The sequence below is a fragment of the Gymnogyps californianus genome, chromosome 1 (genome assembly GCF_018139145.2).
Source record: "Gymnogyps californianus isolate 813 chromosome 1, ASM1813914v2, whole genome shotgun sequence".
In the NCBI taxonomy this organism is placed as follows: domain Eukaryota; kingdom Metazoa; phylum Chordata; class Aves; order Accipitriformes; family Cathartidae; genus Gymnogyps; species Gymnogyps californianus.
The window spans coordinates 22,182,936-22,210,743 of NC_059471.1; the positions used below are offsets into that span (position 1 = coordinate 22,182,936).

The 27,808-nt window shown below is 38.2% G+C and overlaps 1 protein-coding gene across 3 annotated transcripts in view; it reads left to right on the plus strand.

Annotated features, from left to right (window-relative positions):
- Positions 1 to 27,808, plus strand: part of WASF3 (WASP family member 3) — a 76,136-nt gene that overhangs the window by 17,273 nt on the left and 31,055 nt on the right. For all 3 annotated transcript variants that reach the window (XM_050897317.1, XM_050897309.1, XM_050897333.1), the window contains exons 2-3: positions 6,644 to 6,736; positions 7,472 to 7,543. The gene's annotated coding sequence lies outside the window, so the exon portion shown is untranslated. The remainder of the gene's footprint in view (positions 1 to 6,643; positions 6,737 to 7,471; positions 7,544 to 27,808) is intronic.

Sequence of the window (27,808 nt, forward strand, 5' to 3'; positions counted from 1 at the left end):
CTGACTCATATTGAGCCTGCTGTCGACCAGCACCCCCAGATCCCTTTCTGCAGGGCTGCTCTCCAGCCACTCCTCTCCCTATTTATACTTGTGCCTGGCATTACTCTGTCCTAGGTGCAGAATCCGGCATTTGGACTTGTTACATTTCATCCCATTAGTTATAGCCCAATGCTCCAATCTATCTAGATCCCTCTGCAAGGCCTCCTGTCCATCAAGAGAGTCAACAGCACCTCCCAGCTTGGTATCATCAGCAAACTTGCTAATGGTGCCTTCAACTCCTGCATCCAGGTTGTTGCAAAATACATTGATTGAACAGAACTAGCCCTAGAATTGCACCCTGAGGAACACTGCTGGTGACTGGTCCCCAGCCAGATGTAGCTCCATTCACTACAACCCTTTGAGCCCTGCTCTTCAGCCAGTTCTTCACCCAGCGCACTGTGAAGCCGCTCATCCCACAGCTGGACAAATTGTCCAGAAGGATGCTGTGAGGGTCAGTATCAAAAGCCTTACTAAAATCCAGAAAAACTACATCCATCACCTTCCCTTCATCCACTAGATGGGTGACCTTATCCTAGAAGGATATCAAATCAGTTAAACAGGACTTTCCTTTTGTGAACCCATGTTGACTGTGCCTGATGAGTGCATTATTCTTTAAATGCCCTTCAATAGTACCCAGTGTAATCTTCTCCTTAATTTTTCCAGGAACTGAGGTTAGACTAACAGGTCTGTAGTTTCCTGGGTCTTTCCTCATACTCTTTTTATAAATTGGAATAACATTGGCTAGCTCCCAGTCATCGGGGACCTCCCCAAACTCCCAAGACCTTTGGTAGTTGATAGAGAGGGGTCCCGCCATAACATCCACTAGCTCCTTCAGAACTCTGGGATGAATCCCATCAGGCCCCATGGACTTGTGAACAGCTTATACAGCTAGTTGCTTACAATTTCGGTGTCCACAAATAGAAAGTCACTGTTCCCACACTCATGGTCCTTTGACTCAGGGGACTGGGCAGCCCAAGGTCTATCAGTATTATTAAAGACTGAGGAAAAAAAAAGCATTGAATGCCTCCACTTTTTCTTCATCCCTATTAGTCAGATCAGCATCTTCAACAAGTATTGGTCCAATGTTTTCTTTAGACCTCTTGCTATTAATGTACTTAAAAAAGCCTTTTAAGGGATCATAGAGCATTTTACAAAGGAAGCAAGCTTCATATCTCAGATGGATTTTTGAGCAAAGAATGTGGCCTCTGAGGAGAACATAATTACAGGGAAGGTGAGATTTTTTCATGAGCGCAGGTCTATACCACAAAGCATGGTTCTGTCTGCTAGGGTGAAGGATGTGCCTCCTATTCTCCAAGCGTTGAATCTGAATGCTCTTCTGTTCTTCCATTTCTCTTTCACTTCCAAGCTGTAGGGGAATTAGCCATAGTGATGCGAGTGGTTACTTTCAGCTAGATCCAGAAATAAAAATAAGTCTTGCCCCTGGATGGGGGGTGTGCTAGGGAGAGCAGCTGCTTTCCTGATCCAGCCTGTGACCATCTGCATAATTCTGATTCCATGGAATTGAAGCTGGCTGTCAGCTATGGCAGTGCTGAGTAAGATACCATTAAGGTATGACCTTGCTGCTGCCTCCTTCCCTGTTGCACTTCTTTATAGATGTGATATTTTTGCCCTTTTAAAAAATTACATCAGTACTGTTTAATTTGCCTTTTTTTATTAGGCATTCTGAAGCCTACTAAATTTCATTTATCAATCTTAGTTGGGTGTCTCATTTTAGTGGTATATATGTGTACATGGGATGTTTTTGACTAACACTTTTCAGTGGGGTTCTGTGTCCTGTGCTGATTCGTGCTTCTCTTATTCTGCCACTTCTCTCTAATGTTACGAAACAGTAGGGTACAAACTGCATGGCCCTCTACTACTTATGGAGAAGTTTGAGCTAAATAAAAACTTAAATTTTGTTCAGGACAGGGTGAAGTCCGCTATTTGCTTTGAATGTTGACTGTTAGCTATCTGACCATATTTTTATATTGCTCATGTTACCATATCCACTTTTTTAGTGAAGCATTTAACTTGAAAGCCTGTACCTCTGTCTTTCCCATCATCTAGCCTTGGACTAATCCCTTTAACGAGCCCACAGGTTTTCTCTCTGTCTGGGGTACTAATTTATACAAAGCATCTGTCTAGATGTTCGTGCTTTGTAGCAGTATCTGCTAACCACAAGAAATGAGGTTGAATGCTCCAGAAAGTAGAATTTAAGGGACCTTTTTATTTTAAGAAGCATGTTTTTTAAAATCTTATTAGCTGACAAACTATGCTGTATAATACCGCCCCGTCTGGGTGGGCAACAACTGAAATTACAGAGGTTCTGTCTGCTGAGGAAGGTCCGTTTTTAGTATTGTTACTCAAGTGGATCTCCACTTTGATGTAAAGCCAGCAGCATTTGTTTATGTAAAGCATTAGGGAGACATCTCTGGGTACTGGGAGTGGAGCTAGGCAGGAGCTCTTTGCCTTTCTGTGAAGATCTATGCACCAAACTTCTGGAGAAGAGCGTGGGGCTATATTGGGAGAAGGAGCAGGCTGACAGTACAGAAGACTTGTACCGTGAGATTGGGATTGTTACCTGTGAAGATTTATGGATGGTAAATGCTGCCAGCAAACCTTTTCAAGTGTTTGCAAACATTTTAATATTGACATCCCAGCTGAACTTTGTTACTTCTCAGAGATATTAGGCTTATTTCTTTGTCAGTGATGGGACAATCTTTTCTTTTTAGATGGAAGATGAGAGAATGAAAGAGCTACTCCCTGTCTGTTGTGGTTGGTACTAGTCATTTGTGGTATAGCCTTATCTTTACACTTGGCTTCACTTGCAGTAAAGAATCAGTGCTGACGATTAAGGAAGAGAGCGTTGTCCTGGGCAAGCCTCTTACCGTTGAGGTACCAAAGAGGTGAGGTGTGTGGGGGCTGGTCAAGGCTAGCATGCTTCTTATCAGCCAAGAACGTCTGACTAACCAGTGTTGTTACTGGCTGGCTCATAGGCTTGATGGGCTGTCTTTTGTAGATCGCAAAATCTCTGAAGATCACTTGTTTAACCTCAGATAAATTCCACAAGATGTTTAGGATTTTGCCAGCCTCCAGTTTAGATAGGTCTTCTCTGTCCAATACTGAAGGACTGGTATATCAGTCAAGCAGTGAATGTTCGTACCATAATCCAGTGAGTGAAAATGAGTAAAAGAGATACCAGGTACTTCACAACAGGTTGGATATTTTTACTTTGCTATCTGCCTGTGCTTTAAAGGAAAACTCCAAGAGCTTGAACTTGTTTGGAAGGAATTGGTGGCAGAGGACACACTGGGTGCTGTGATCAAGTCTGACCATCAAAGTGGTTCTTCGAAAGATCTGGAGTAGGAAATTGTCCCTTGAGGGCTTGGCAGAGGGCAGATTGCTCTCCACACTCCAAGGACAGTGTGTGTCCTAAGTAAGTCTGCATTTCTGGATGTCTGTGGAGGCTCAGAGTTTGGGCTAGACAACAGCAATTGAATCTTAAATTAAAGACCACTTGGAAAACATGAACTGCTGTGTCTTCCTTTATGCTGCTCCTGTTACGTGCACAAGTTTAAGACTGGGATCTGGATCAAGCCTAGTTTAAAGATAAGAAACTTTCTAGTTGTCTTGATCAGTCTCATGAAAGCTGCTTAGGATGGGCCACCGAGAGGCCCCTGGGTTCTAAGTAATTGATTGTATGACTCTTACAGAAAAGCCCCTCGTCCCACTGTAGAAGTACTTCAGACCAAGTGAGACCTAACCACTAATTGATGTGTGGTTCTGCTTTTTGAAGACTCCAGAAACTGGGTTTTCCACATGTCTGCTGTAGAGTTACAGTAGTTTCCAAGATTTTACTTTCATGCTTTTAAGATTGAATACACACAGGAAGTTTAACAAGGCAAATCAGTATTGAAGGTTTAAACCACTTCCTTTTTTGTGTGTATGCATTGATAAAACACTTGCTTTGTAATTCAAACTATAGTAGTAAGCTTTGGATCTCCACATATGAAACCATGTTTTAAACCCGCCCCCCCCCCCCCCCCCCCGAAAGCAGACTTTAAAATAAAATCCTTTTTTCACCATTTTGATGATGACCTACCATTTGGATACTTTTAATCCTCAATCTGTATAAAAGTTATGTCTTGCATTAAATCCTTTGTGGTTTTTTTTCCCCTTGTGGATTTCTGAAGTAATCCTCTGTGTGCTATATAGCTTGTTCTTCAAATTGCTTGCATACAATCGCCTCATTTGTAGGAGTCCTGTTTAGAAAGTTTTAAAACATTGATTTTAAACAAAATTCAGCTGGATATACATTTCTAACCGGAAGTCAGCATTATACATTCTGCATTTCAAACCCTATCCTGTTGAAACTGTTCGGTACTTTCTGTAATTTAGTCAGTGAATATGAGTCAGATGGGGCACTTGGCAGGGGAGTCAGTGATGTACTTGGTAATGAGTAAGAATCTTTTTATAATGGCTTTCATTGGGATTTCTTTCCTCTTGAAGATTTTATGGGAAAGAAGGAATCCATGCAAAAGGGAGTGTGTATATTCACAGTTATGCCAGTAGATAGATATTGCTGGACTGTTAATGGTGTACTGAAATGTATTTTCTTTTCTGTATCTGATGTTGCATGCATCTGTAGTATTTTTTTCATCTTAACTATGTTTCTTAAATTTAGAACATGTAGTGAGAGAGTCCAGCATTTCTTCTCTGACTTATCATGGGTCTTTTTTTAATATTTTACTTTAAAAAAAAAAAGTCAGGAATATCTGATTAAAAAAGATATAAAACTGCTTGGCATTGGCCATGACTTGATGTCTTTAACCATGTAAGGATTTATATTAACCCCTGGAATATATGTCAGGATAGTTGATCTCATTTCACTGAAAACTCTGCAAGAGTCTCATCCTCACTGTTCATGCAGTAACTATCGGCTTCCTTCCCATCCCTGTATAGGTCACACATATTGCTGACCTGAGTGGAGAGTTCTTTCATCACAGGATGGATTCAGTGATCCTGTTTATGTAGTGCAGCACTACAGACGTCTTGACGTAACTGATGGAAGCGATGAACTGCAGTGCATGGACAGGAACAAGTAGCTAATGTGGGGAACTGAGAACCTCATAAGGTGCCTTTGCTGCCGAGGCTAATGTAATGTGTAAATGTATCCTCAGCCACCCTGATAGTACTAGAGGGTTTGAGTTCTATATAAAGTTCCAGTCACCTTGTGCTAGGCTAGTGCTCTACGACACCTATTCTGTAGTGTTTTTAAATCTAGTGCTAATTGCTCTAAAGCAGATTTACTGTTTCTTGAACCACAGGTATACTTGAATAAATCACTGTTGGTTCAGATCACTTAGGTTAATAGGATCCTGTCTGACATAATTTTAGTCAGGATTGTGAAGCTGTATTTGGAAGGCACCTTCTTCCCGATATAGTACACATCCTGGTTGTAAGATAGGGAGACCTCTGAATGTGAATGAACTGTATGTACCTGAGCCTTTTACAATGTGTGACTTCGGAATGGTTCCTTCTGTAAGCACATAAACACTTAAGTGAGGACCAAGGCCTTGGCCAAACTGGTAGATCTTGGTATCAAGCTAACTAGAGGGCAATATTATGTTTGGAATAGGTGGCCACTGCACGAACGCTTACTGGAATTGAGGTGAGGGCACCATGATGTTAAAGCTCTAATATTTTGAGGGAGGATGAAAGAAACTTAGAGTGGTGACAGAGAACAAAAGGTGTTGTCTAGGACACTGATGTCTTGCCTTTGAGAAATCTGTGTGTGGTGACTTGCTCTTCTAGATGCTTTGACTTTGTTATAAATCCTGTTTTATAAATGTGTCCTTGAAATAGAGGGTTTTTTCTCTCTCTTGTAAATTTTTATTGTCTAAAATGTCTAATCAAGTTCCATCAAGGAATGTATAGCAGCAGCCTTTAAAAATATGGCTGTAATATTAGTCTCTTATGATCAAATGATCTAGTTTAGAGATCATCTTTGTACAGTTCTTGCAGAAAGGGCAGCTGTGTCTTAACCACAAAAACTTATTTTATAAAAATTAAGTGTATGACTAAATGTTCATCTGTAAGTCAGCATATTCTCTTGATGCTATGATCTGTAACATTTTCATGGAAACATCTCAATACTTAATTTTTGTAAGAGATTCTCAGTGCTTTTTTTTAGTGTGTTTGTTTTGTTTTAGTGAGTTTGTGTTTAGTAATATTTAACTTACTGTGAAGTATCTCAGAGGGACTCAAACCTTGTGTTTTATTATGCTTTACTATAGGCCATTATCTTACATTTTTCCATCCCCACAATCTTTAAGTGCGTAAGTGTTACCTTCTCTGCAGATATTTCCAATTAAAAAAAAATGGACATTGATTATAAAATAACACAAGCTATTTTTACCTTGAAAAAATTTGAGCTGTGACATGAAATAATGTTTAGCTCCAAACAGTTAAAAGTGTGTCTAGATTCTACCCATGCATGTTTCAGTAAGTTTTTTTTAACCTATCCGTGAACCTGATTTTTTAATGCATATCTTTAATTATTATATTACTGAAAAGCTAAGTTGAAATTTGTCTTTGTTTGCAGATAAAGCCACTTGAGTGTGCTCGCAAGTTACAGAACAGCTGTCTTCTCAAACGTCTAAACAGAAAGGATATTCTCTACTCCCTTTCTTAAATGGTAAGTTGTTCAAGGGAGCTCTTACTGAAAGTACCTTGTCACTTTACATTTGTGTGAATCTGTTACAAATAGCTTTGAAAACTGTGGTAAGTCCTTAAAGTGAAGACCAATGATGAAGTTTGGAAACTGTCCAGAAGGTTTTGAGTTAGCATTGGGAAGGAGGTTTATCTTTTTGTGATGTTGAAGATATGCTGTATTAGGCCCTGAAACAAATTTCAAAAGCACTGCTAGCCCAGGAGACTAGTATCATTTAAACACTAATCTTGTTGTGTAGAAAACAGAAATAAATTTACTTTATTCATGGATGTTCATGAGATACTGGATTTATAAATTTGCACGTGTTAATTACTTTTACCCTGTATAGTCTGTACTTTGCTGATGTGTCGTCTTAGAGATTTGAACTAAATCTGCTGAGGTTAAATGTTTGACTGTTTGCCTCAAAGTGCAACGGATAATAAAAGATCTATATTTATTGATATTAAACTAGCTTTGGGGGGAAAATCCTCCCACCCCCCAGTCTGTCTCAGCTGCAACACGCACACCACAGACTTTTAGATGAGGAATATCTGTTGTGTTGGTGGAAGAGTATGAAAACAGCTGTGTTGCTCTTCCTTCACTGTGTGACCTAAGATGTGGGCCACACTGGGTGGTGCTAATGAAGGACTACTGCTAAAGTGCAGACAATTTTGTTAGAATCTAAGTAAAGCTGAAAATTTTTTTTTTTTTTTTTTTTAGGGGATTGCAGCTTGTCTGCTTCTGCAGTGGGAAAGAGAAACCTTTTAAGCAGGGGAAGAAGCTGGAGAGCAGGTTTGTTGTTCCTCCTTCTGAGAGGATGAGGAGATTAAAAGTAGTATTAGCTGCTCATAGGAGAGACGGTGTTCTTCCTGCATTGCATACCACAGTGCTGCCTTCGGCAGAAACTGCAGCTAGCCTTGCTTCAAGGCCTCTGAAATAAGCAAAATATGCAGCAGTGCTTTAGGATACTGTTGACTTTGCCTATGTCCTAAAGCTGACCCTGGCTATAACCCTGGCTATGATCCTTTGGCACACTTTGTTGCCTCAGCTGAAATTCACGTATGCTTATTTTAATTTTGAGTTCTGATTATATGCTTGATGATATTCAAGACCCTTATCAGTATATATGTTGTGAAAGAGATTGCACCTTAAATGAGGAAAAACTCAAAGAACGGAGTTCTGGAAAACTCTGCTGTGTATGCATGCATTCGCAATGTCAAGTAAGAAACTATTGTGAGGGATGAAGGGATGAGGAAGCAATATGGTGCACACAGAAATGTGAAAGATACAGCAACAGCCTTGGAAGGGGAAGGATGAAAGAAAACTCATTCTTTTCCCCTTCTGCCCCTCCTGCCATTCCTATTAAATGGTAAGGTAACTTGATACTTTCAGATATATACTGAAATTCTTTGGTAAGATCACTTGCTGTAAATTTCAAAGGCAGAGGACGTGTGTCAGGGAAAGTAAATAGTCTGCAAAAAATTTGGTAAGCCAAATGGACATATCAAAGGCTGAAAGCATGCTTCACTACTCGATTATTGGATTAGCATACTGCTTATTATTTAATGAAACAGTGAGATTTATTCCTATTAATATAGGTATTTACAGTGTCCTCAGGTGTCCTGTTGTCACACAGGTGTGTGCACACGTGAACGTGTATGCAAAGGTGTCTCCAGTAGCTAATCCATACCTATGGTCACTCCAGTAGCTGACTTTAAGACCTCTGATCTCTCCAGTATCTGGCCTCCGGACTTACGGTCTCTCTAGTAGCTGACTTTACAGACCTCTTCTCCTGCTCTTGGGATTAAAAAAGTCACTGCTGTCATACTTTAACTTCCAGTGGTTTGTTGTTTTTTTTTTTTTTTTAAATATTACAAGCTTAACAATTGTTACAGCCCTGTTATGTTTCACTTGCATTTCATGGAAACATCATTGCTTGCTTTTATTCATGGGAGGTTGTAGAGATTAGTTGTTACAGGAATAAGAACCTAGGTTTAGGAATATTTTACCTAGGTTGTATTTATTCATAAAACTTCAAAAATTATTTTGAGATATTTGCTGTTCATACTCAGTGTAGTATTATCAAATGTTTTCTACTTCCTTGTGCAGGTTAAGCACAACTTTCATGTAGAGTTTAATTGAACAGTATCTAGCGTTTAATAGTCTGGAGTTTAATGTAGTTGAAGGGTAAAGACAGAATGCTGAACATACTTGAAAATAATCAACCTTTGATTTTTAAAAAAATGCTAAAACCTAATTTTAGTAAACATAATAAATTCTAATTTTTGGTTAAACACTGATCATTCATCTATCACAAACGTTCTAATAGGACATGCAATTTGGAAACTCTACCTGGTCAATAAAATGACAAGGTTGTATTTAAAATAATGATTGATTTCTACAGATATGTAATATTTTTCTTTTTAAATTTCTGCTTCAAAGAATTTCACTTACAATTCATAATTAAAAATTTAAATGGCTTAATTCGCCTGTTTTGCATGCATAGTAAGGCATTTTCATTTTAAATCAAGTCACTCATTTTGTCACTTCGATTATAATTGTGCCTTGTCTTTTCTTGCTTCTCTGGATTTCCTAGTGTGTTTTGCTAATATAAATGCCTCCAAAACTTGTCAAGTTGCTCAAAGTAAAATACAACTATTAGATGTTTGTGAAAGCTGCCGATTCCTTAACATGCCATCCTGTGTTAAGTAGCATGCGCTGGCTTTTCTGAACTTCCATTGTAATCTTACAACACTACACTACAAAAGTGTTTCCCACAAAGAAAGTTAGTGAGTGTGTAGTCAGGAAGGAAATACCAAATGCAGGGCTTGAAAAAGGACCCTGATGCTTACCAACCCCAAATGTCAATTCACTAGACCAGCTGAAGAACTCCTTTAGAATTGCTTGTATGTGATGACAAGAAATACGTGTTTATAGTTAGTTTGGCCTATAAAAATGTTGCATATTCAGTTATATGTTTTGAAGAAAGATGTTAAAATTATGTTTGTGATTGCTGTGTGGATAAGACTGTTCCAGTCTTCAGAAATACTTTTATTGTGAAAGCAACTTAGATATTTTTAATCAGGGTTAAACCAGATTTATTCACAAAGACTTTTGCCTGTACTATCTGGCTCTTCAGTCACATAACCTGTATCCCTTGTGGCTGGCAAATTATAGAATTATTTAGTAACTTAAATTCTTGATTTAAAACAAATTATTTAGAAAAGCTTCCTCTGAATTTTCTTCAGAAGACTACAGTTTGCATTTTCCCTGAAGGAAAGAAGCTTTTCAGAATAGGAGAGAGTGAGTGCGAAAGGTAGGTTGGGCAGGAGAGAGAAGTAGTCTTCTGGAGAATGACAGAAGGTTTTTGGACTACTCGGCCAGCCAAAAGCTGAAGGTCACTAATTACCTAGCGGTGGATGGGGGGAGAAGGAGGACAATGTTTCCCAAATGGTCTCGTAGGGCAAAAAAAAAGCCTAGGAGAGAGAAAGTATCCCAGAATCCTTGCATTACAAATGGTAAAGCCAAAATGAGGTGGAACTGGTTTGGGGAGAGACTGACTTAAAACATGATAGAGAAGTCTGATCACAGATTCTGATCTTAATTAAGCGGTGCATGCATTTTCCATGAGCTTTTCTTGGTTTCTGTCTGATTTTGATATTAGAAGAGGCTGCATATTTGGGCCCAACTCCTGCCTGTCTTGGGTTAAACTCTATTCAGTGTGCATTTATTTATGTTTTGGACTTCACTGCATGGAGTTGAGGGACTTTGTATTTTTAAATTGCAGCCTGGCAAAATGGGTTTGATGTTAATACACAAGGAGGAGTAATTTGGTAAAACTGGCATCTGTGCATTGAGAGCCGTAGCATGCCCATCATGTTTTCCAAGATAGTGATATGAACGCATACAGAAATATTCTTCATTACCACTGTCTGAGACTGGGAAATTCAGTGCTACTTCAATACTGCAAATAAATGCAGTCGTTGGCCTCTTCTCTGAACTTTTTCTGTGATTGGCATCACAGTAACTTCCCTTCTGAATTATGCAGCTAGTGCGTAGGGATCTGCTTGAAGATGAGGTTTAAATCTTGGTTGCCTGTGCAATGATTAACTAAATCAGTTTCTAAATTTAACTGCTGTAGTTAAATTGCTTCTTGAACTGTGTGTAGATTAGTCTCTAATGGCTTGATTTTTTTTCCATACATGCAGCTTGTAGTCTCTGTAGATTACACTGACTATTTTAAAGTGTAGTTAAGAGCAATGTAAGTATTGATGGGTTTGTTACATAATTTGGTGGGGTGTGTGGAAGATCCGTGTAATCACAGATAACTTTAAATGACAGTCTTTGAGAATCGGAGTCAACGCGTTTGTACCTAGCATTACCCTAGCAGTCCACAAAACCTCTGGTTTCCAATGCAGTTGCACAAGTTTTGCTCAGTTTGATGTGAATCTTGAATTGCCACAGGTAGGGTGCCAAGAACCATAGTATTGCCTCCTGGAGTCTCATCACAGAGATGGCAATAGCAGTTGTCTTTTTGCTCAGCAGCCAGCTGGTTACAGCCGTAGTCAAGAAATCTATTCCTCTTCGATTGTGGAATCTCATCAGCTCAATGGGTTTTAAACTAATAATTGCATTTCACAGGAGAACGTTTTATCACCAGGATAACAGCAACAGCAGTGCTGGGGTGGAGGCAAGTTTATAGTAAGTTCACTTCAGAATTCTGTATCTTTCTTTGTTTCTGTTGTTTAAAGAAAAACAAGAACATCCTGGACATCAACTTTCTAGGATTTAATTTTTTTTCCATTGTTTTCATTTCAACATGTTTAGCTTCAAAATCTACTTACTGGTGTTAAGAATGAACATCTACTTCTAGGAAACTTTTTTGTTCAAAACAATTTAATGATAGATCAGTATTGAAAGTATTTTGGTCCAATATGCAAAACATTTTGAAGCAAACTCATGGCAAACATTGTGGAACTGGAGTGGGGAAAATAATGAATTTTTTTTCGAAACAGGCGTTGAAATTAATTTCAAACTGCTTTCTTTAAGTTCACAAGAGACTGCAGTGATCATCAGGATCTAGATGTTTGCCCTTTCCTCTTTAACTTCAGGAATAAAATTAAAGCGTGTTTTGTCAATGCTTATTGTAGTCATATACCTTTTCTTGTAAATAAAACATTAACTTGTAAAGCTTCCTCATGTTTTATGTGCAGTTTGTATATTTACAGGATTAAACAGACTGCCCTTAAACTCTGTTCATCTGGTTGCAGCTACATAGCTTCTTTATGTAGCTGGCTCAGCTATGCATTAAAGCAGTTTAAAAATAGGTATTAATGGCTCCTTGTACTTTAAAGAAAAAAAAAAAAATGGCACTGAGAATGTTTGCAGACAGCTGCCTGATCTGTAGCCTGCCAGCATTTAGTTAGCTAGGTACATTTTCCCCATGATTTGGGGAGAAGCTGCATTTAGTCTTGAGGGGTTGTGGAAAGAGTTGATATGTTATGGGGCCTGTCTGAGGAGTTTTCATATTCAAATAAGAACATAGTATTTGAATAAGATATTTTTCCCTGACAGTGGGAGAGGAGTTTGGGACGTGTGGGGAGTGGATAGGAAAGAGGGAGGAGCAACTACCCTGTTCCATTCTTTTAGTTACTGGACTCTTTTTTGAGGGTAAGAAAGAGTCTTTAGAATCTTTACTAGGACTAGTAAACAGTCCTAATTAAAAAAAAAAAAAAAAAAAAAGAGTTAAGAATGAGGTTTTGTAACAAATAGGCCTTGTAGGCAAACATTGGAATGTAAAACTGCGGAGGGGAAAGGGTAGTTGGAAGCATTAGTTTATACCTCCTTAGTTACCAATGCCTCCAACCAGTTGGACCAGCTGGCAACTTCTGACGTAGTAGTGAGACGTGACATTGCCAGAAGTGAGGTGTGCAAAGCAGAGTCCAAGCTAGTAAACTCTCTCTGGTAGAGGAAAGCAGCTGTAGGATGCATGAAGGACACAACAGCCTTCCTTGCTGTATTGGCAACTGGAGTAGAGAGTATGCAAAAAGCAGTGGTGCTAGAAGTGAAGGAGAAGAGAAAGCACTGTCAGTAGGGCTCCTATAAAGGAGGAAAGGGTTGGACTATGGCTCTAAAATGTGGGCAGGGCATCTTATCATCAGTATAAAACTCAATATAAAAAACTGAGTATAAAACTGAGTGGCTTCTCTTCAGGTGTTTGGCTACTGAATTTTGATAGATGGGTGTTTCTCTCTAAAATTATGAAATATGAATGTGATCTGTTCAACATGCAATCTGTTCGTATACTATTTTATGACATTTATGGTTAAAGTAATGGGAAACAAGTAAATAAATACTCTGTTCTCTATGAATTGTAAGAATTAAGACTTTTTAGATCCAAAACATATGGAGAATAGGTTCCTTTGATTTTTATTTTTTTTTTAAATAGTTTGTCCTTGATTCCATCTTACTCTCTTGGAAAAGAAAAAAGGGACCTTCACAATTTACCAGGAGCTAAGAGTAACTGCTTTTCTTGAGATGTGATGGTACCTTTCATCAGATTGATGACTTGTTGTTCCTGAGAAGAGGATACCAATTTTTTGCTGAGTTTCTATCCACCCTTTCAGAGTACTGTATATTATTAAAAAATTATCCTTTAATACTTCATGCTTTTAAAATTAATTTGGTCTTAAATATTTATGGGTATATGCTGTTTTTTCTTTTTGTAAACAATCCACAGAAATCAATGTATACCAAGTTAGCATTCACCAAAAGCATCTTTTTATGAAAAAGACGGAAATGATGCAGAGTTAAACTACTTATGTGGCTAACAAGGTAAACAGAATTTGTAATGCATACATGAGATGTTATGTAATACAGTCCTTGGGATATGACATAGCTCTGTGAGCCTGAGGAATAAATATATAAGAAATGTTTATTTTCTTCTATTCAATACGATTTTTGACCTTCTCAGAGTTTGCTGGGACTCCTACATGATTTGGGGAAATGTGGCAGCAGAGGGTGACAGAAAATTGCAACAGCTCTGAGCTCTTTAGTGTCATACATCTGTATTCTTACCAATAAAATGGACTAGGACTAGAGGGCATGACTTATGAGGAGCAGCTGAAGATACTAGGTTTGTTCAGCTTGGAGAAGAGGGTACTGAGGGGTGACCTCATCACTGTCTACAGCTTCCTCATGAGGGGGAGCGGAAAGGGAGGTGCTGATCTTGTCTCTCTGGTGTCTAGTGATGGGGCACGAGGGATTGACTTAGAGCTGCATCAGGGGAAGTTCAGATTGGCTATTAGGAAAAAGTTCTTCACTGAGAGTGGTGGTGAAGCACTGGAACAAGCTGCCCAGGGAAGTGGTCATGGCCCCAAGCCAGTCAGGGTTCAAGAAGTGTTTGGACAATGCGCTTAGGTATCTGATTTAACTTTTAGGCTGCCCTGTGTGGAGTCAGGAGTTGGACTTGATGATCCTCATGGGTCCCTTCCAACTCAGGATATTCTATGATTCTATGACTAGACTTAAATCCTCTTTCTATGACAATATTGATGCCATTTCTTGTAGAAAGCAGTTACTAATATTTCAGGTCTAGTTACCACATTTTAGGTAGTCACTTCTGCTTAGCTTGCTATTCACCTACACAACTAAACGCTCTAATTGGTCTTTTGAATGCCTCTGTCCTGTTTCAGTGTGAAATCGGAAGTTAGCTTGAATTGCTGGTTTGGGTTTTTTTTGCTTTGTGCTGAAGCAGATTGTGCTCTCACTATCACTTGTGTTGTCTCAGCTATAAGGGCAGTAATTCCATAAACTGCTTTGACTTCTTTCCTCTAGATTAAGTTTCTGCTCACTTCCAATCTGATTCCAGCCCTGGAAGCAGCTCAGCCAGGAGCAACAGCTGTGTAGCAGAAAAGTTGAAACAGGGAATGGGGAAAGGAATCCATTTAATTAAATCAAGGAGTGGTTGGCTTACAGCTGTCTTAAAAAGCACAACTTTAAGTGGAGTGGATCCTAAAGCAATAACTGGGTTTTGCTTCTGAGAAGGAAACATAACTCATCTTGTGGTTGAAGCATTTGTTGCTAAGTATTGGTGTGATCTAGGTCCAATTTCCGATCCTTCTACAGGCCTTGTGTACTGGCCAGCATCATCAAGTAGCATTGTGCCTCTCAACTTTATAGCTGAGATGCTGCTTCTTGCCTTGCTCAAGTTTGGAGAGTAAATTTAATGTCTAGGTGTACAGATATTGTAGTAACACAGATACTGTAGTAACACAGGTATTATGTAACCTTACTGTAATAGGCTTTCTGATGCTACTTTGCAGTTGGAACCTTCCTAGGTTTAGGCAGTCCGTTCCTCCTTCAGTGGGTTTTAGTTGGCTGTATTGCCAGGAATTTGGTATGTGGTTGACTGCCAGCTAGTGAGGAAGATGAGATCCTTCCCCAAGTGTTGGGTGGCTGAGGGCATTATAGGGAAGGAGAGGATAGATGAAGCTCTGACTCTTGTGCATAGAGTGTCTTTATTCCCTCCTTTCCCATGGAGCCTTCATTCGTAAATATTGGAGGGAGCCATAATTAAAAAATACTGTGTGACAGGTTTTCAGCCTTAGGATGACTGGTTTTTTTTCAACCAGTATTTGCCTCTTTTTTTCCACCTTGTCCTCATAAAATTAAAATAAAACCGTTCTTTTTCAACCTTTATGTAGTGAATTAAAACATGCCAAGACAACAGGCATTTTAGGGTGCATTATGCTATCAGTTTGGTTTGGATCCAGGAGTATATTTATGATGCAGATTCCCCAGTTGTGGAGTATATGAACTCTCCTCCTTTCCGATGAGTCTAAAAACAAAAGGTGCTCTCTAGGAGCATACCTGATGGTGTTCAGCATCTAATGGGCCATGAGACCAGGCGAGAGCTAGTTTGGAACAAATATCCCTGCTTCCCTACCAAAAAAATGTATATAAGATGGACACACGATCATCAGCACCAATTATTCTGCTCTGCAGGTCTCTCTGCTCCTATTGTACCACACAACGTGCTAATGCAGTCTTTAACCTTAGTTACCTTTTTCATAATTCCTTCTGAAGTCTTTGAACATCCCCAGACGTCCACAAGTGGAAAACCTCTGATGGATGGTACTGTTCTCTTTCTTGTGGACTCCATGTATTCTGTTCAGTTCCGATTTTGTTATACTATGTGATACTATTACACTATTTTCCCTCCCAACTCACCTACACTTGGCATTCATCCACACTTGGCATTGACTAAAAGAGGAGAATTATAGAGATAGCTGTAAATCAAGATGATACTTCCAAATGTTCAATGTTAGGTTCTGAAACTTCGTAGACTCTTAAAAAGCTACATTTATATTTTCAAGACATATATACATATATGTCTTCAGGAAAGACAGAAAGACTTGTGTTTACAAAAGGTTCCACAAAGGATATTTAAATGCACTGATTTGAAATGCCGGAAGAAAGCAGACTTTAAAAATTATTTAGGATTATCATTGGTAACCTCTGTATCCCCAGTAATCTTAGCTAAGATTTGATGATTTTAGCTGGGAAAAAAGTTACTTAAGCCTCTTTTTAGTGATTGATTATGCATGGTAAGAATGCTTTTTTTTTTTTTTTTTCTTGAAGCTGGTTTCTGAAGCACTTCTAGCCTGCCAGCTCCATGGAGATCTGTTGATACAATGCCAGATTTCATGGAACACAACTTTTCAGCCTTCAAGTCTTGAAAGGGGATTTTTAGAGAAGACTAACTGCTGTATTTGGTCTGAGACTCACTATGGTTTTATAGTAGCTTATTTGTCTCATAATGGGAGTTACTGTATGTGTAACGAGGAAATCTAATGCTGCAAATAAGGTTTTGTAAGCCAACATTACTGTATCAAAACATGTTACTTTTATTAATGCCTCACATTGATTTTAGGCTTTATTTAACACCCCCCCCCCCAACCCCCACCCCCGCCAAAAGAAAACCTGAGACAAGGATTATACATTGAATTATTAGGAAGTTAATGGTGGGCAGAACTTTGACATCTGAATTTGGGATGCTAGTAAAAGGGAGGATCTGTCACAAAAGAGCCAGAAACACCAAGGGAAAGTAATATTTTATATTTGGGCAGATGTAGCTGCTTTCAGTCTTGATGTGCTTCATATATTAATAACATATTAGACGTATCAAGTGTATTCAGTTTTATTTTTTTTTACTGCAGTTCTATTTCTCCTGGTATTCTGTTCCTGGTGAAAGGTATAAAGGGATATCTGTCCATCTAACTTAGTTTTTAAAAATATCCTCAGCATCAATAAGGCTAGGAAAAGGAGTATGATCCATTTTGATTTCTGCTGGACCTTGTGTTACTTGCTTGTGATTCAGTTGTCGGGGTATATGGAGCTCCTGTACTTCTGATAACTGGATGTTCTGCTGTGCCATCTGTAACTATTACTATTTTATTTTATGAACTGGAAAACTACAAATTGCTAATTTCTTGTGCATCAAACATGAATGGTTTCTGTGATTAACTTGGAGACGTTAACCATGTGGAAGTGAGAGGGGAAGATTACCTGGTAGAGAGAAATCGCATCATTAGTGCTCAAGTTACCGTACACAGGCGGATAACATGTAGGAAAGATATGAAAATCATCCCCACCCTGGGAAAACCTCGTATCAGAGCTCAGCCCTCCTTAGGCACCAGAGCGAAATAACCACACACACAAAGCTGCAGGATACCTGGCTGCATTAGTGCTGGGCCTTAAAAAGGCTGCTAGTGCTTTGTGGTGGTTTTTTGGGTGGTGGGTTGTTGGGGGGGGGGGTTGTGGTTTTTTTTGTGTTTTTTTGCTACTGTCTTGAGTATTGCACTCTATCACTTATAGTATCTTCCTTGATTTATTTTTATGATCCAGTCCTCGATTGCATGGCACTTTGTGATAATGCTGTAGTACGGTAGCCGCCAGAAGATGGACTTCATGGGAACAGATGGCATGCTTGGCTCATGATGAAAATAGATGGGAATTTTTATGTCGATTCACTTAGACTCAGCTGTTGGATCCAAACACAAAATATTTTGTTCAGTTTTTCCTTAAAATGCACCCAAAATAAATCTGTTTTTTTTTCCCCCACATAGACTAGCTGCCATTTCCAGGTTTCTGATATGTAGGGAAAGTGAAATGTTGGTAGTAGTGTCATAATCAGGAGAATTAGGGAAATCCTGAGTTTCCTGCTGAAATTCCATGGCGTGGGTGGGTGGGAAGCTCCACCTTGAGGAACTGTAGGGATGTTGATTTGTTTTATATTAATTTAAATCTTCATGGGCTGTCTGTGTGTTTCCTGACACATGCCAGGAAATTTCTGCTGCTGTCTCCAAGAACCTGGTTGTTCAGGTGGACATTGAAGTTGCTTGACTACAAGGTATTTTAAGGATCATGATACACTGTGGTAGCCTGATAAAGCATCATTGCAGTTGTTTCCCAGTGGGAAGGTCTCTCCTGCCTGGTGAGAACTGGGAGTGGAGAAGGCACATTAGGAGTTGGCGCAGGCAAAGATTAATGCTGAATTGTCATGGTACAAAGTGTTTTTTCTTTTGCCATTTGACCCATGTTACTGCTGTCTTTCATCATTGCAGAGTGTCATATTTATAATAAATGTGTATATATCTGTGTGTGTATGTGTATATATCAAATATATATGTACATAAGCTGTGTACTTGTGTATATATGCATATATGATTTTTTGGAGGTTTTTTTGGTATGGAAAAGAACTATAAGAAAACTTAACACTTCCCTATGACATTTTAGTTTTTGGATTAACTGAACTATGAGAAAACTTAACACTTTCCTGTGACATTTTAGATCAACTGCTGTGGGGAAAAGAGTTTAAGAACAGATTTTTTTTTTTTCCTGAAAAATGCTGTTCTGAAAGGATTTTAATGGTAAATGTTAGATAAGGGAAATAGGGAACACTGTGTATTGCCATAAAATGGGTATTATTGGACATGAAGTGGATCCTTCATCCCTTTTGTACTTTTCCCTCCAATTTAGGGTTAATTGGAGTTCGGAGAAACAAATTATTGAATTTGCTTCTGGTTTAGCTTGAGGTCATTTGAGGATCTGAATGGCATGTTCTCAGTACAGATGGGCTCCTGAGGCCTTACCAGGCGGCCTTTGTCAAATGGGCTGTGACCCAGACGGTTATTTCGAGCACTTTAAATCCAGTAAGGCTCCGTTAAATGGGATCAATGTCAGTCAGCAAGGCCTAGCTGCAACTTAAGTTTTCTTTAAATAATCAAGGCATTTGCTTCTGGTAACACTTACTGTTTGTGAAGGAGGAAGGCTGAGACAAATGCGTTCTAAATGGTCTCCAAGAGCTATTTGTGCATTATTGTAGTCTAAATGTTAAGAAAAGGCTTGTTTATAGTTGCAGACTTTTATTATTCTGTTACAAGTTGTTCCAGCATCAAATTGTCTAAAGTAGCATAAAATATCATACAGTAATGATTCTTGTGTTACAGAATTATTCCATTTCTGTAATATAGATAAAATGTGACTTTCCATAACTCAAACTAAACTATTAGAAGAATGTGTATTAGATATCCAAAACAGATTTAAAGTAAGCACTCTAAGATGTATAAGGCCATCATTCAAGAGACCATATTGAAAGAATCACACTTAAAATATTGTCTCAGTAGTTTATAGTAAACTGGGAAATTAAAAGCCACTCTGTGCCCTCTTAATTGTCACATGGCTGAAAAAGGAATTTGTGTTTGTAATGATGCTTTTTGGACTGTAGTCCAAAAAGATCCTGGAATAGGCAGGTGGTGAACAAGAAAGAAACTTCCTTCAGGTGGGAAATGTCCTGGTATGGTTGATTGTTAGTTAAGTAATAGTATTTATTAAATAGCAGTTCTCTTGGTTTTGTCATTTTTTAATTTTATTGCCCTGTAGTATTACTATGCTAGAAAAATTAAGAGGTACTAAAAAGGTGGGAATCACTCGTGTTGGAAGTGCACAGCAAGATGTTTAAACCATTATTTACTTCAAGGCTAGATTCATCTTAGCTATTTCATGGGTATACCTCTGGTTGTTGAAAGAGTGGCCTGTAGACATTTTCTCAGATATATGGGCGGCTCAGTTTGACTATGGAGAGTGAGAACTGTGTGGCTCTGTCTACACAACCAATTCTGCGCTCAAATCTGGTAAGATCCAGGCCTGATGACATCTGGAAACATTTTGACCTGCTAGTGGAGGGCTGTTCCTGACCCAGTTAGCTTGGTGTTATAACTAGCGCTCTGCTGCTTTGTGATTTTGCTCATTTTGACCTCATCCAGTTTATGCTCCTCACTGAATGTTTGCATTTAGGTCCTAAAGGTTAAAACAAAATGAGATTTTACAGGATGCCACTTTTCCAATCAGTGTTTCAGTACTTCTAAATTTTCATACCTGTAATCATTGGTTATTCAAAGTAGAAAGAGCTGAATAATTCAGCAGCTGTATGGTTCGCACATGTCAAGACGATACAAAAGGGAGGATGATCAATCTAAGTCTTTTTTCTTGTGCTGTAGGACAAAGCACTGCTTCCTCCTCTTTAACTCTGTGCTGAGTTCCTTCTCCTTGTTCTGGCTGAGTGCTTCTTTTCAAGATATGGTATTTTTAAAGGGTAAATGTTATTTGAGGTAGACTGTATACTGTAGTAAGATATTTATCTTTTTATTTCTTTCTTTCAACTCTGCTTAAAAAACAAAAAGCTACCACTATTTCTGTATATGCACAAGGAAAATATTTTTGAGTTGCTGTGCAAAACTGTTCAAATAGAATTTAAACAAGCTCCAGCAAATGCATAGTGTGTTTCTTTTCAGTAAAGATAAACAAATAAAACTAAAGGGAAACAAATGGTGACTCAGTTCAGTTCGGTTTGCTTGAATAGGAGAAGGGACGATAATAAATTCTTGGAGTATAATACAGATTTCAAGAAAGGTCATATGAAAGAAAAATGTGTTTTCATTGCAGCATAAGTACTTCCTTATTGAAACAAGTCCATTCTTAAGATAGCAAAAACTAAACAAATGCTCTTATGTGACTTGAAAAGACATTTTTCCTTTCTTGTGTACATGCATAACATTTGCACTATATTTGGTGTTAGCTTAGTAGTATTAGGTTGAAATAGTAAAATTGATAGTGGCAGTAAGGTTTTTGTTGGTTTTTTTACTGTATAAATGCAGTGGAACAGATGTTCAGAACAGTATGGAATATTCCTTCTTCCCCATCCCACCATCCTTTTCACACCGAGCCATCTGGAAGGATGAGCAGCCATCACGCTAAGAACAAGATTAACATGTCTGCATCTTTTGTTGATACTTTAAACTGGTCACTGTTCATTCAGCGGAAAGCAACAATGCGAGTTGTCATTGTGTGTGTGGTTACATTATCCATGTGGATATGGAAAGAAGACAGAAGAGAAAATGTGATTTATATAGAACGATTAATAAATTTAATGGTGGTCAGTCTGGACTTGGACCCACACAGGCACGAATCAAATTTTTTTCCCATTAAGCATGCTATATTGATGTCACTAGCCACCTTTTACCCTTAAGCACAGTGTCAGGTAATATCGTTCTGTTAAACCAGATTTAAATTTACTTATTTGGGTAAAAGCTTCTGTATGCATTTTTCTAGAGTTTTTCAGTCCATGCTATTCATGTACTTTTTTACCCTGACTTTTTTTACAGCAACAAGTATACCACATGTGGATGTCTTCCAGTTTAATCAGTTGAATTTCTTTAGTACCCTTTAGCCTTATTTGAGAGAAAGCATGATTGGTGTTTTGGCTTAATGAACAAAATTTTCGTTAGAGAAAGGACAGCTTATGATCTAGAAACAAGAGACTCTAGTCACGTGTGAAGGTGTCCTGGATCATCTGTATTCTAATACAGGATGAGTAGGAAAGGGTGGGTGGATCCGATGCTGGCAGAGTGATTGGCTTTAGTACAGCAAGCTATTGTATTGTGCAATCTGTGAACCTATATTAGATTTCAGTTAAGCAAGTCTGTTCTTAAATAGATATCTTAGTAACATTAAGTGTACCAAGGAAGATTAAAATGTGTTAGTGGAGGAGAAGTCTTATTTAAAAGCTTAACAAATAGCTTCAGTGGGACGACAGTGTTTTCCTTCCATTGTTCTGTATTTCTTTCAATGAAAAGAATTTTAAGGAATGGGCATCTGACATCAATGGGAATCTGACATTAGATTCAAGAAGGCTACTTGACAATGAGATGCTTAAAGCCTGAAACTACTACTACTGTGGTGTGGTAAGCTATTCTAAGCGAGAAGGTGAATTAGAAGAAACTGACACAACCAGACAAAGATCTCAGCTTTCAGAGGAAAGATAAGCATGAGAAAAAGAAGAGAGGTTAAAACTAGCTGAGGGATATTCACAGATGTTCTGGGGAAAGTTTATCCTGTGAAGAAATGGAGGCATGAAATTAAGTAAATATTAGTGTTTTAAAAAAAAAAAAAAAGTACTTCAACATAAAAAATATAGTGTGTATATGTCATCCTTTATTTTTATAAAAATCATAAGGCATCTTTAGAAAGTATAAAGATTTAAGTGACAGAGGGGTAGAAAAAAATCCAAACTTATTTACTGGCAAAGTCTTTTGCATATTGGGGAGTGTGACAAAATGCTGTGAATATAAATTGCAAAATCCATTAATTCGGATGATGAGAACTTAATACAGGAAAAAATTATATTCAATAGATATGTTTTAGTTGGGCCTGAAAAGAACTATAGTTGTATACCCAGAAATGGAGATAAAACAATGCAGTAACCTCAGTTAGGCTACTGATTGTACACTTGTTTCATTAGCAGAGAGCAAGAAATATCTTTATTTCTTCCTTTAACAATGGTGAAGCCATTTAATTGGATGGCATGTATATGATCCTTTATTTTGGAGCAGAAGATGAAACTTTATCATAATCTGTCTGTATTTCATAATGATAAGATCTTTATTTCCTTAGAAACTGCTGGGGAAAAATATTGTGATGGAGAAAAGTTAGCGTTGGGATTGTAGTTTTGGAATTTTTAATTTCTATTGGGAAGAAAAAAATTAAAGCAAGAACTTTAAAGCGGTCCCTCAGTCTTGTTCATTGAGGCACGCTTATTAGGCAGTGAACTGTAAACACAAGTACTTAAGCGGAAGTTGATGAGACCTTTGACACTATTACAGCATGGCAGATGCACAAGTATCTTCTTGAACCACAGTCAACAGGTAATGCAAAGATGGGGTTGTAGAACAAAGGCAAAAAAAAAAAAAATCATCCAGCAAGCTTTAGAAAAAATAAGGCAGATTTCTGACTTGTCTTCACAGTTGTTGATAGTATTTTAAAACCTCTTTTAGATTACAGTCTACACTTTCCTGGAAAGAATGGCTACTTAATTTCAGGTTAAATCATTCTCAGGACTATTTTTTCCTGCATTAGTGAATGCCATCTTGTGTATGCTTGTTTAGAGTTAATGTTAGTGTGAAATTCTGATGAGAACTCAATTTAAGGTAATTGTAAATGTAAATGTTCAGTGCTGTGGAGATCCATTTACTTTTTTTTCTCCCAACTTTTTAATTAGAGGAAATTGCTGAATTAATAGTTCACCTTTTAATGGTTCTGCAAACTTTTTGTGTTGCAAGCCCACAGTGTTAGCAGAGGTAACTACCGACTCAAAATTTTTGTTCTGCTTCTTATGGAGTTTTTGGAGATGTGGAGAGTTGGCTAGGGAGACATAGGTCCATAAAATATATTTAGGTTGTAAATAAACAAAACCAAACACCATCCCCTCCCCATTGTCCTTTCTCTTGTCATTGCTTAATGTCTTGATTTCCTTCATAATATCACTGGACCATAAAATCTGCCCTGAAGAGCTCAGCACAGAACAAAACCCAGCCAAATAAAAAAAAAGAAAATGACCCTCCAAGTTGGTGAACCTTCAGAAATAGCTCATTGCAACAGACATTAAAATAAGAGCTCTATTAAAGAAACAAAATTGCTTTAGGGATTTCTGTGCCCATTTCATCATCACTAATACTTAGGTTGGTATGACGTGAGAGGAAGATCAGAAGTGGTGGTCTGATGCTAAGAAGAAAAAACCTGTTTTCATTCCAGCTTTGACTGTCATGCCTTTCATGTAGCTCTGACAATCAGGAGGAAGATCTGTGGAAATGACGTTGATAGAATTGGCTATATATTAAATTTTAGCTATTCTTTTGAGGTGGATGTTTTCTAGGCATTTCACTTTACATGTATGGTCTGGGTGAAAGATGTGGTTTGCTGTGGATAAGAAAAAAATTGTTCTTGTTTTTTAGTTATCCTTAAAGAACAGAATTCTATTAGACTTTGTGCATATTTCTAACAAATGTCTGCCCTTGCTTCAGCAAACTCAGTATCAAAATCAAAAGAGTTGCATTAAAAATTAGGGGAAACGTGAAAAAACTGTATATTAATAAATACACTGTCCCTTAGATTGGGATAGCTCTAACAGAACTAAAGTACTTCGTGCTTAAAGCATAATTGTGATGTTTAGTAAAACTTTATTTTGTTTTGATATTTGTTCCATAGTAACGTGGCTGAGAGGAATTGCGTACTTGATAGAACTAGAATAACTAGAAGGTGCTATTAAAAATCAGTCTTGTTTAGATGCTTTTTGATAAATATCAAATAATTCTGGGGCATTGGAGCAGTGTTACACAGTAACCGATGGCTAAATATTTTATATTCTTTTGCAGTATACAATATGTTGATTCAAACTGGTTAGAATGAAGCCAGTTTGAAAAAAAAAAAACCCAACTTTAAAAAGTACAGATGAATGACATTAGACGAATCATGAACTTAAAATAATGATTTCCAGATTATATGCTAGTTCCAGTTTATTTGTTTTTAACTTGTCATTACTGATGAAGAAGTAAATGACATTCACAGATGACAAGTAGGAAAGGTTCACAAACATCGGGTTCCCAGTCATTTAGGACAAGGAAAAAACAGAACGGGACGTTCATTAAAGGCATGTGTATTCCTTTCCTTCCCTTGAGATAAGAGGATAGCAGTGTCTGCTATCCATGTAGCCCTTTCTTTGTGTCTTGTAGTGAAGGATGAGGGGCCTTTGGAGGACAGGAAGATCTGTGATGATAGTGACTCCGTGGAAAAAAATGGGGGATGGAGAGCATCTCCAAACCTAGTGTTTGGGGTCTTTCATCTTCCTATTTAGCACATACATAAATTTTGAAGGTGAGGCATTGCAGACTATCTAGAATTACCAAATTGGGTGCCATTCAGAGGTGGAAATTTAGCTTGTTGAATTGAGTGCTAGGACATTAGGTATGGGAAAATTTAACTGTCTGCAAACATTTGAAATGTTGAAATGCCCTAGGCATAGAGACAGTGTGATTAGGAGGTAGTGTAACTTGATTGCGGGGCTAGAGGTGAGGAAACCGGCAGTATTTCTCTGGATTTGATGAAGTGAAATTCGGTTCTAGATTCAGACACCTAAATGTAGGTAGGTGCATAGCAGAGCTTACACATGAGGTATTTGAGCTCACCATATCATTCTTGTATCTATCTATCAATAGATGTGGTGATTTAATTGCTCTCTAGGCTTCTGCTGAGCTCTCAAGAGGGACACAGACACTGAGCTCATACATATGTAGTCATACAAATTTAGGTGCTTAATTTTGAATGGAATCCCATCTGGTGCATCACTTATGACAAGCTGTGTATTCAATCCAGCTCTTGTTTTTCTTCTCCATAGAAGGAGAATTATGGTAGTTTCTCTCTTTTTATAGAGGTCTGTGAGATTCATCAATGAAAAGTTGTAAATCTCCCTGAAAATAATAGAATGTATTCAGGGAGAATTTAGGATGGATGTATGGAAAGCTCTTTTTCATGGTAAAAGTGTTCAGCTTTGTTATTTTACTAGAGGATATAAGAAGAAACCTCTTAAGAGTTTAAAAAAAGGATTGAACAATGTCTTTGAGAAAATGTAATAGGGAACATTCACAAGTAGAGGGGCTGTATAATGAATTGGTATTCGTTTCTTGGTATTAGTGAATATATAAAGAACTTATAATATTAAAGAACCGTGAAATTCAGCTACATATTTTTAGCTCTAGTGTAAATTACAGTGCCTTTATGGGGATGTGAAAGGGCAAAAAGCAGATTTGGGGAACAGCTGGTGCTTTGAGTTTTTGCCAGTTGCTCAAATACTTGAAAACTCAGCCTGTCTCTTATAATAGCCATGCTCCACTGTTGTTTGGAAAGATTGTACATTGTGTTTGTCGTCTTTCATGTTTGTTACTGTACATCTGCTTTCTACTTGATTTTTTAAAAATCTGACTTGCCAAGGCAACGTCAAACTTCTTACATGCAGTGTAACAGCTGTTGTCCAGAGGAAGGTGGTCCGAGCTGACTCCTGCAACTGCAGGTGAAGTGTGGAAAGAAATGCAAAAATTCTGCGATTATCTCTTTCTGTACCCTGCTTGCCTCTACAGCAATAACTACTGGGATAAGTGCCTTCTAATTTTAAAACAAAAGGCAGTTATGCAAGTTGTTAGGAGGGGGACAAAAAAGAAAAAGGGAGGTGAGAATACTGAGGGAGCACGCCTAATGTGAATTTTTAATGGGCTGATCTAAGTTAATGCAAGCTTCTGATGTCCTGTCCTTTCAGAATGTGCATGGAAATCGAGTTAGGTTAGCTGTGCAGTTGCTGATGCCTGAAGGGTTTGGAGGGCAGTCTCTTTGTGCTCCAGTCAGAGTTCAGTCCAGCCAGATGTTGCGTCCGATCCACGTCCAATGAGGCATGCATGGATTTAGTGAGATGTTAAGCGACATCGCACCCTCTTAGTTTTCTTCTTCTCCTTTTGACTCCTGCTCCCATTTTTCTGGTCTGATGCTAATGTCTCATACATTTCTAGTGCAGCCAGTTATATATATGCAATATAGCATCTTTCTAGGTCCTTCATCTCTTGTGCCAGATGCAGCTGGTGGTTTAAAGCCAGCTGTGTCGGGCATAGGTGGCTCCACACAGGGAGCAGAGTTGGACCTATTTATCCTAGCTGTAAGTCTATGGCTGTATTGCGTACTTAGTTGGGGTAAAATAGGTAAGAAAATGATTAACTATAATTGGTCCCAATCTTCTGAACTGATACAATTTTTGAAAATAATAACAACTTATTTGCCTTGTATTTTCCATTTATTTGGGGATGAAAGGGAAGAGAAGTTATTTAACTCTGTGTTGTAAAATTGAGTATGACTTACCAAATGCCAGTGTGTTTAATACAGTGACAGAATATCACAATCAATATCTCATCTAGTAATAAACTGGGGTTGAAGTGTGACTTGAAACAGGTGGAAGACGAATGTGGTAGGCAGTGGAACTGCCATTGCCAACTCTTTTTTTTCTGCACCTGGCAACATACTACCCCCCAGCCTGGTTGAGCCTGATGGAACCCCTGTAATTCAGAGGCTTATTTTGTCTTGGTTTCTTGTTTAACCTCCTGTTAAATATATTTTGAAAAAATTTTAGCCTTCTCATGAATTTTCTTTAAGACCGATTACGTTCGTCTAACCGTTGAGTTGTGTCTGGTGAAGAAAAGGGTGGTAGTGCTTTAGTGGCAAGGACACATAGTAATAAGAGCTTTTTTACTTACTAACAGGTTAGTAGCTGAGTAAGTCTGTAAGTGTTTGATTGGGGTAGTTGAAGGTTTTAAATTAGAAGAAACTTATAATTGCAATTGCAGGCTTTTTTTTTTTTTCTTCCCTGTGATCAGGAGCAGTTAATGCATTGCTTAATCTGTTGCATATATTTACTCATCAGTGTTCAGTTTACCTTTTGGAATTGAACTTCACACTGAAATGAGATGGGTACATAATTTAAATCACGCATTCAAAAATGAAAGTTGTATTTTCCCCCACCCTCAGCACTGCTGTGTGTTTTAGCCTGCTCTTTAGAGAAATGGGATGTCTTAGGTTGGTCTGTCTCTCCCCTGCTAGCTCTTGAATGCATTGGACCATTTCATA